The following is an 8,877-nucleotide window of genomic DNA, read 5'->3' as shown; positions in this document are numbered from 1 at the left end:
CAACAACAACGACATTTATTTATATAGCACATTTTCATACAAATAATGTAGCTCAAAGTGCTTTACATGATGAAGAAAGAGAAAAAAAGAATTAAGAATTAAAATCAGAGAGCACTATTTAACATAGAATAAAAGTAAGGTCTGATGGCCAGGGAGGACAGAAAAAACAAAAAAAAACTCCAGACGGCTGAAGAAAAAATAAAATCTGCAGGGGTTCCAGGCCATGAGACCGCCAAGCCCCCTCTAGGCATTCTACCTAACATAAATGATCAGTCCTCATTGTATTCAGGGTTCTCATGGAAGGACTTGATGATGACATTCACGTGGACTTCTGACCTTTAATCCATCAATGTAGGGACATCATGGTGCTTTGATTAGGTGGTGGTGATGCAGGTCATCGCCACGGAAAACCGGAAAAAGAACAGAAGAAAGAGTAGGGCTTAGTATGGATTTTGGAGCCACCATGAATAGTAATGATAATTAATTGTATATGCAGAGCATCAGGATTGAATTAAAATGAAGTTATGAGAAGGCCATGTTAAAGTAATGTGATTTTAGCAGTTTTTTAAAGTGCTCCACTGTATCAGCCTGGCGAATTCCTATTGGCAGGCTATTTCAGATTTTAGATGCATAACAGCAGAAGGCCACCTCACCACTTCTTTTAAGTTTAGCTCTTGGAATCCTAAGCAGACACTCGTTTGAAGATCTAAGGTGACAATCTGGAATGGAAGATGTCAGAAACTCTGATATATAAGATGGAGCAAGATTATTTAAGTAGAGCTATTTAAATCAAAACACCACAGAGACAGGTTTATTTTCAGATTAATACTGTTTCTCAAAGGAGACACATGGATTACCTAGACTATTAAAATAAAGACGAAAAAACACAACCAGCCAGGTAAGCCCTTATGGAGAAGAGCAACCTACTTGATAATTTTGACAAATTGACCATTTTTGCATGTGTATACAAAATGCTATGGAAATAATCACACTGTTGGAACCCAGACAAAGAGGAAATTCTATACCCCAATACTTCACTCACAGGGGCCTCATTTATAAAACTTGCATACACACAAAAAGAGGCTTGAAATGTACATGCATACACAGCCTCTCACATAAACGTCAGGATTTGTGAAGGACAACTTAATGGGGGAACATGCGTATATTTACGGCAACTCTGACTTATCTGTAGGCAACATTTCAGGGAAACTGGGAAATGACGACACCCTTGATCAAGTAAGAAAATGCAAACAAACCATCTAAATGACGACTCATGCGTATACATACTAATTAATATCACTGATCTGCTATCATATGCGTTGATGTGACATACATATTAACCTCAAAGGTCAAGAATATGATATATAGACTCTATTTTAGTCTTCTTTCTTAGAGGATCAATGCTGCGTATTTGCACTGAAGAGCATTTTTGTTTACATTGGCTTGTTTACTTTCAAGGATTAAAAACCAAAGCATGGTAAAATGTGTAAAATGTGTGTACTAGTGATTTGCAATCTGAACTAGAACTTGTCTAGTTCTCTGAACAAACATACTGGCACAATGTCATTAAAGAACAAATCTTTTTAAGGCACAAGCAGTGCGTGCTACATTTTATATTGCAGTCCGCAACATTCCAGATCTATCATATTTACTTACTGTAAATGACTGTTGTCTTTGGGAAATAGCCTATCAGTAGACTGTATCAGCAAAACAGTCATGACGACAACTAGCCAATGACTGACTTTGTAGGTGACACCACAACCTCCCATTGATCAGTTATCACTGACTGATTGAATAAACCAGTATACCCCTACTAATCTAGAGAATTGCAAGTTCATTCAACCAATGACAACAGACTTGCAGGACAGTATGCTGAAATAATTCACCGAAAGATTCTGAATGGATGAACAAACTGCAGACAAGAGACTCTTAGTACACTGAATCTCAGTTCAGTTCACTGTTGATGTATGTATAAGAGATTGCATCAGAAAGGATGGAATATAAAAGAAGGAAATTGTGGGAGATTAATCCAAAACTGAAGTCAATTTTATTTCGTCATAAAAGATATAAGCACTCACATGTGGTGTTTCTTTCGACATCTAGGCTACAAAAATGTTTGCTTATTTGATTATTATGTGTGAACTATTTATTTTGTTGCTTGCTCTTTGTATTGTTTATATTGTTTGGTTGTTAAAGTTGTTACAGATTTGTAGATTTTAAACTAGAAAAAAGCTTGTTTTTAGTTTTGAATTGAACAAATCAGTGATTCAAAGATTCTAATATTAGAATCATTTTGGTTAACTGAACTAAATAAATCTAAAAAGAATCAATTTTCATATCAAGAAAGTCATAAATATCATGTGCTGCAGGCTATTTATAGTGCAATGGTTTGACACAACATGACTTATTTGCCTCTGCTTGAAGACTATAGAAACTTGCGCCACCACCACCTAATCAAAGCACCATGATTTCCCTACATTGATGGATTAAAGGTCAGAAGTCCACGTGACTGTCATCAAGTCCTTCCATGAGAACCCTGAATACAATGAGGACTGATCATTTATGTTAGGTAGAATGCCTAGAAGGGGACTTGGCGATAATGGCCTGGAACCCCTGCAGATTTTAATTTTTTCTCCAGCCATCTGGAGTTTTTTTTTTTTTCTGTCCTCCCTGGCCATCGGACCTTACTTTTATTCTATGTTAATTAGTATTCTCTGATTTTAATTCTTACTTTGTCTCTTTTCTCCTTCTTCATCATGTAAAGCACTTTGAGCTACATTATTTGTATGAAAATGTGCTATATAAATAAATGTTGTTGTTGTTATTGTTGGTTATATACAAAGGGAATGGAGTTTGCATGTTCTCCCCGTGTCTGCATGGGTTTCCTCCGGGTACTCTGGTTTCCTCCCACAGTCCAAAGACATGCAGGTTAGGTGCATTGGCGATTCTAAATTGTCCCTAGTGTGTGCTTGGTGTGTGTGTGTGTGTGGTGTGTGTGCGCGCCCTGCAGTGGGCTGGCGCCCTGCCCGGGGTTCGTTTCCTGCCTTGCGCCCTGTGTTGGCAAGGATTGGCTGCAGCAGACTCCGTGACCCTGTAGTTAGAATATAGCGGGTTGGATAATGGATGGATGGATTAGCATTTAGGGACTGGTCGGATTTTTGATGTCCACTATGGTAGAAGCCATAAATGACTGATGAGGCACCACATTCAGTTTCAGTATTGTTCAAGCACTGGCATCTTACACCTTTCCCTGACCCCCCCAAAGTATGGCATAAAAATGCAATAGGCAGTGTGTGGATGAGTCAGGAAGGAGGCTGCTCTACTTGCCAGTCAAGGTATGCAGCATCGTGATTGCATATTTACAAGGTTGATTAGCCTAGTCCATATGTGGTTGTTTCAGGGTGTAACTGGGCAGGATCTAAGTTCAGTTCAAGTACTGTTCAAGTATTCACATTCAATAATACCTCATACATATTCGTTCATGATGCTGTAAAACGTCATTGGCTGGCACAGCAGCATTCCTCCTGATGCATCTAGACACAATTACTTGCATTCAAGCGTGTCTGGCGCTGCTCCACAATTAACCACATAAGATCATGCTTAGTATTGTAGTGTCTGTCCTCTGTGTTCTCGGGGTCGGGGAATGGTGTAATGCACCAGTGTCTAAGTGTGTAGCGATTGTTAACCTGGTACAATGAATACTAAAGGCCATATGAAAAACTAAGTATTCAGCCAGATACTGAATATCTGGCTGAATATTATAGCTAGTACCAACAAAAACAACAACAACAACATTTATTTATATAGCATATTTTCATACAAAAAGTAGCTCAAAGTGCTTTACAAAATGGAGAATAGAAAAATAGAAGACACAGTAAAAAATAAAAATAAGTCAACATTAATTAACATTAATTAACATAGAATAAGTAAGGTCCGATGGCCAGGGTGGACAGAAAAAAAAAAAAACTCCAGACGGCTGGAGAAAAAAAATAAAATCTGTAGGGATTCTAGACCATGAGACCGCCCAGTCCCCTCTGGGCATTCTACCTAACATAAATGAAACAGTCCTCTTTGGATTTAGGGTTCTCATGGAAGGACTTGATGATGATGGTCACGTAGACTTCTGGCTTTCAGTCCATCAATGTTGGAGCATCATGATGCTTTGAGTAGGTGGTGGTGGCGCAGGCCGCCACCACAAAGAAACCGGAAAAAGAAACAGAAGAGAGAGTAGGGGTCAGTACGGATTTTAGAGCCACTATGAATAGTTATTATGATGAATTGAACATACAGAGTATCAGGATTAAGTTAAAGTGAAGTTAGAGAAAGGCCATGTTAAAGTAATGTGTTTTCAGCAGTGTTTTAAAGTGCTCTACTGTATCAGCCTGGCGAATTCCTATTGGCAGGCTATTCCAGATTTTAGGTGCATAGCAGCAGAAGGCCGCCTCACCACTTCTTTTAAGTTTAGCTTTTGGAATTCTAAGGAGACACTCATTTGAGGATCTAAGGTTACGATTTGGAATATAGGTGTCAGACATTCCGATATATAAGATGGAGCGAGATTATTTAAGGCTTTATAAACCATAAGCAGAATTTTAAAGTCAATCCTGAATGACACAGGTAACCAGTGTAGTGACATCAAAACTGGAGAAATGTGTTCGGATTTTCTTTTCCTAGTTAGGATTCTAGCAGCTGCATTCTGCACTGTTGCAAATGATTTATGTCTTTTTTGGGTAGTCCTGAGAGGAGTGCGTTACAGTAATATAGTCAACTGAAAACAAACACGTAAAATAATTTCTCAGCATCTTTCAATGATATAAGAGGTATAACTTTTGCTATGTTTCTTAAGTGAAAAAATGCTGTCCTAGTGGTCTGATGAATATGCGATTTAAAATTCAGATTACAGTCAACAGTTACCCCTAAGTTTTTTACTTCCGTCTTAACTTTTAATCCTAATGCATCAAGTTTATTTCTGATAACCTCATTGAATCCATTATTGCCAATTACTAAAATTTCAGTTTCTCTTTATTTAGTTTGAGAAAATTACTATTCATCCATTCAGAAATACCAGTAAGACATTGTGTTAGTGAATCGAGAGAGTCGGTGTCATCAGGTGCTATTGATAAGTACAGCTGTGTGTCATCAGCATAGCTGTGGTAGCTCACATTGTAACCTGAGATAATCTGACCTAACGGAAGCATATAGATTGAGAAGAGCAGTGGACCCAGGATAGAGCCTTGTGGAACACCATATCGAAAATCATGTGTCACAAAGAATTTTCTACCTACCAGGTAGGATTCAAACCAATTTAAGACACTGCCAGAGAGGCCCACCCATTGACTAAGGCGATTTCTAAGAATATTGTGATCAATGGTGTCAAATGCGGCACTCAGATCTAAGAGGATGAGAACAGATAAATGGCCTCTGTCTGCATTTACCCGCAAGTCATTTACTACTTTAACGAGTGCAGTTTCTGTGCTGTGATTTGTTCTGAAGCCTGACTGAAATTTATCAAGAATAGCCTGTTTATTGAGGTGGTCATTTAACTGCATAATGACTGCCTTCTCTAGAATTATACTTAAGAAGGGCAGGTTAGAGATGGGTCTAAAATTTTCAAAAGCAGAGGGGTCAAGATTATTTTCTTGAGCAGGGGTTTAACTACAGCAGTCTTAAGACAGTCTGGGAAGACCCCCGTATCTAATGACGAATTTACTATGTCAAGAATATTGTCAATTAGCATGCCTGATACTTCTTTGAAAAACCTTGTTGGTATTGGGTCAAGGACGCAGGTGGAGGGTTTCAGTTGAGAGATTATTCTATGTAATTCAGGTAAATCTATCCTGGTGAAAGAATTTAATTTGTTTATAACGGAGTACTGGGGGTTAGGAGGTTCTGCAGTGTTGGGGAGATATACTATGTTATTTCTAATATCATTAATTTTTTAATTGAAAAATACAGCAATGTTCTCACAGGTTTCACTGGAAGTATTCTGGGGGCATTCCTTTGTGTTACCTGGGTTTAACAGACGATCAATTGTAGAAAATAAGACTCTGGGATTACTAGCATTGTTATTTATAATCTTAGAGAAATAGCAGTGCCTCTCAAGACGGACTGTGTTATTGTATTCTGTTATTTTAACCTTCAATATCTCATAATGGATAGTTAGTTTAGTTTTCCTCCATTTACGCTCAGCTCTACGACATGTTCTTTTTAAATCAGACACTCTTTGGGTCTTCCATGGAATAACACTGCTAGAAGATTTTTAAACTGTCTTTTCAGGGGCAACTATGTCAACAGCAGCTCTTACTTTAGAATTAAAGTTTTCCACTTTACTATTTACATTATCCTCGCTATTATAGTTGGCATTATAAATGGACTGATTGCTTAGAATGTTTGTAAGTTTTAAAGCTGCTGATGAGTCAAAGAAGCGTTTTTTAACAATATGCTTCTCATGAATGTTTTGTATCATTATTTCTATATTAAATAGTAGAAGGAAATGGTCTGATAGGCCGATATCAATGACCTGCTTTATATCAACTTTTAGTCCTTTACCATTACACTGTAAAGTGCCATCATGTCTGCAAAGCTAATTTGCCTCAAAATAAATGAATCAAGGGTAGGCTCATGCAATCGAGACATGACGTCTGTCAGTCTAATCCTGGTATCACATACTGTATTACCTAGTGTTAATGCCATAACACTGCTTATGGTTAACAAAAACAGCTTCATTCTCACTAGATGCCCTTTTTGCAATATGAGAGCTGTAAAGTGATCCTAACACTTCACTGGAGAGGCTCAGTGGACCTAGTAAGACCTGGACAAGCGTAGGACAGTAGACTACAACTTTGTAAAAAACAATATCCTTGCCTGCTATAGCCTTTTAGCAGAACTTGGAGGAGAGCATTGCTGGGTAATGGAGGTTTGATCCTGAGAGATTAACTTGCTTCCAAGTATTAGACCAATGAATGAAACATTTCCCCGTGGCTAAAGCTGGGGAAAAACTCAGTCGAGAGGGTTGCCAAGATGGTGCTGTGTGATTTCCTGGTGTATGCCCTCTTGGAAGATTTTACTCAGCCTGTGAAGCAGCACTTTGGTAAAATATGGAGAGCCTTGTTGAAATCATAGAGTGCCACCAAGTTGCCTTGCAGGCCAAGAACGGAAATGGTCAGACCTCCAAGAAGTGAAATACCCTGCTGAAATGTGGATCCTGGTGCTTGATAGAAGGACACCTCGCTGCCATGCACAGGGAGTTCAACCAGTGTGTGCTTAAATCCACACCAAATGCCAGTATCAACTGCAACAGTGAAAAGAAGACTTTTTATGATGTTTTCCAGTCATCTTCCATCTAATGTCTCTGTGCTGTTACTCATTTTAATCTTTTCTATTTGCCAGTTTCAGCTGTTGCATATTCCTTAAAAGAAACTCTGCCTCCTGTGTTAATTTAATTAGCTGGTCCTTTTATATAGTTTCTTATTTTGCATTCAGAAAAACACAGCAGCATGATTGTTACATTTAAAAAATGTTTAGAAATATTTTGCTATAACTTTAAATGCTTAACTCTCTTGTTGTTTGACGCTTAGTTTTCCCTTTTTCTGTGTAGATATTCTCTTCATTGTGCCCTAATACTGACAAAAAGAAACAGAATAGACACATGGGAAAACAACATGAATGATGAAAAGTTGCAACTACTTCAGAGTCAGATTCACAGATGAGTAAATAATGGATTAAATGGATTCCTGAGGGGGCTGAAGTGAGCAAGTTTTCCCCCTTCCATCCTCACCATGTTCTGCTGAGGCACCAATGAGAGTGTTCTGACCTTCTGCATCACTGTATGGTAATGCAACTGCAACATATCCGACCGCAAGTGCCTGCAAAGGATAGCGAAGACATCAGTGAACATTATTGGGGTGCCTCTCCCTTTACTACAGGATATATTTTACAAACGCAGTGTCTGCAAGGCCTGCAGCACTGTGCAGGACCCCTTACACCCCTCACATACACTTTACACACTTCTGCCATCCAAGTGAAGATACTGCAGCATCAGAGCCAGATCTGCCAGGCTGCAGGATAGTATTTACCCCCAAGCTGTTAGACTCCTTAACATCATGCTGCCACCTGGGATCTTCCACACTGCCTCAACCACCTCTAAAAACAGAACTTTTATACATGCAAGCCATTTCCTGCAAAGACTAGTGTGCATGTAGAAAAGAACTGAAAATCTCATACTGACCATTTTGCACACTGCACTTTGACATTCTTTTATATCCTTCTGCTGTGAAACATTCTGAACTGTCATTGTTTACACACGTCTTAAACAACTATTATCAAACATTGATAATTTCTGTATTATCTATATCTATTATTTATTATTTATATTACATAATATAATAAATATAATATATTACATATTGAGATGACAATAAAGTTTGCTTTGACTTTGACTTGACTTTGAAATAACTAGAACACTTGGAAAGGCAGAATTAAAATTAAGATGAAAGTATTGTTAAAAAGAACAAAAAAAATCCCATATAACTGCTTACTACAGTTTTTTCAGCTGTGTAACTTCTGCATTGATCCAAAAACGCAGAAACTGGGAAATAACAGCTCATTTAATTTGGCTAGCAGTCCAATTAAAAATAGCAGTTGGTTGGACCAAAAACCAGCAGCCATAGCTGGTCCACATGAGCATGTTTGAGAACCATTGCTCTCCTCGAGATGCTCAGCTCCCTCCTGCAGCCACATACTCGTGGCCTCCTCGAACTGTACAGTCGCATTCGATGGCGTAGACTCCACCTCCTCGACGCTCAGGTGGTTGTGAGGACTGAGTGAATGGATGGGCGGCAACGATGAACCGCCGATCACCAGGGGGCAGTGACGATA

This window comes from Polypterus senegalus, chromosome 6, assembly GCF_016835505.1.
Source record: "Polypterus senegalus isolate Bchr_013 chromosome 6, ASM1683550v1, whole genome shotgun sequence".
Taxonomy (NCBI): Eukaryota; Metazoa; Chordata; class Cladistia; order Polypteriformes; family Polypteridae; genus Polypterus; species Polypterus senegalus.
Note: the sequence above shows the minus strand (reverse complement) of the source record.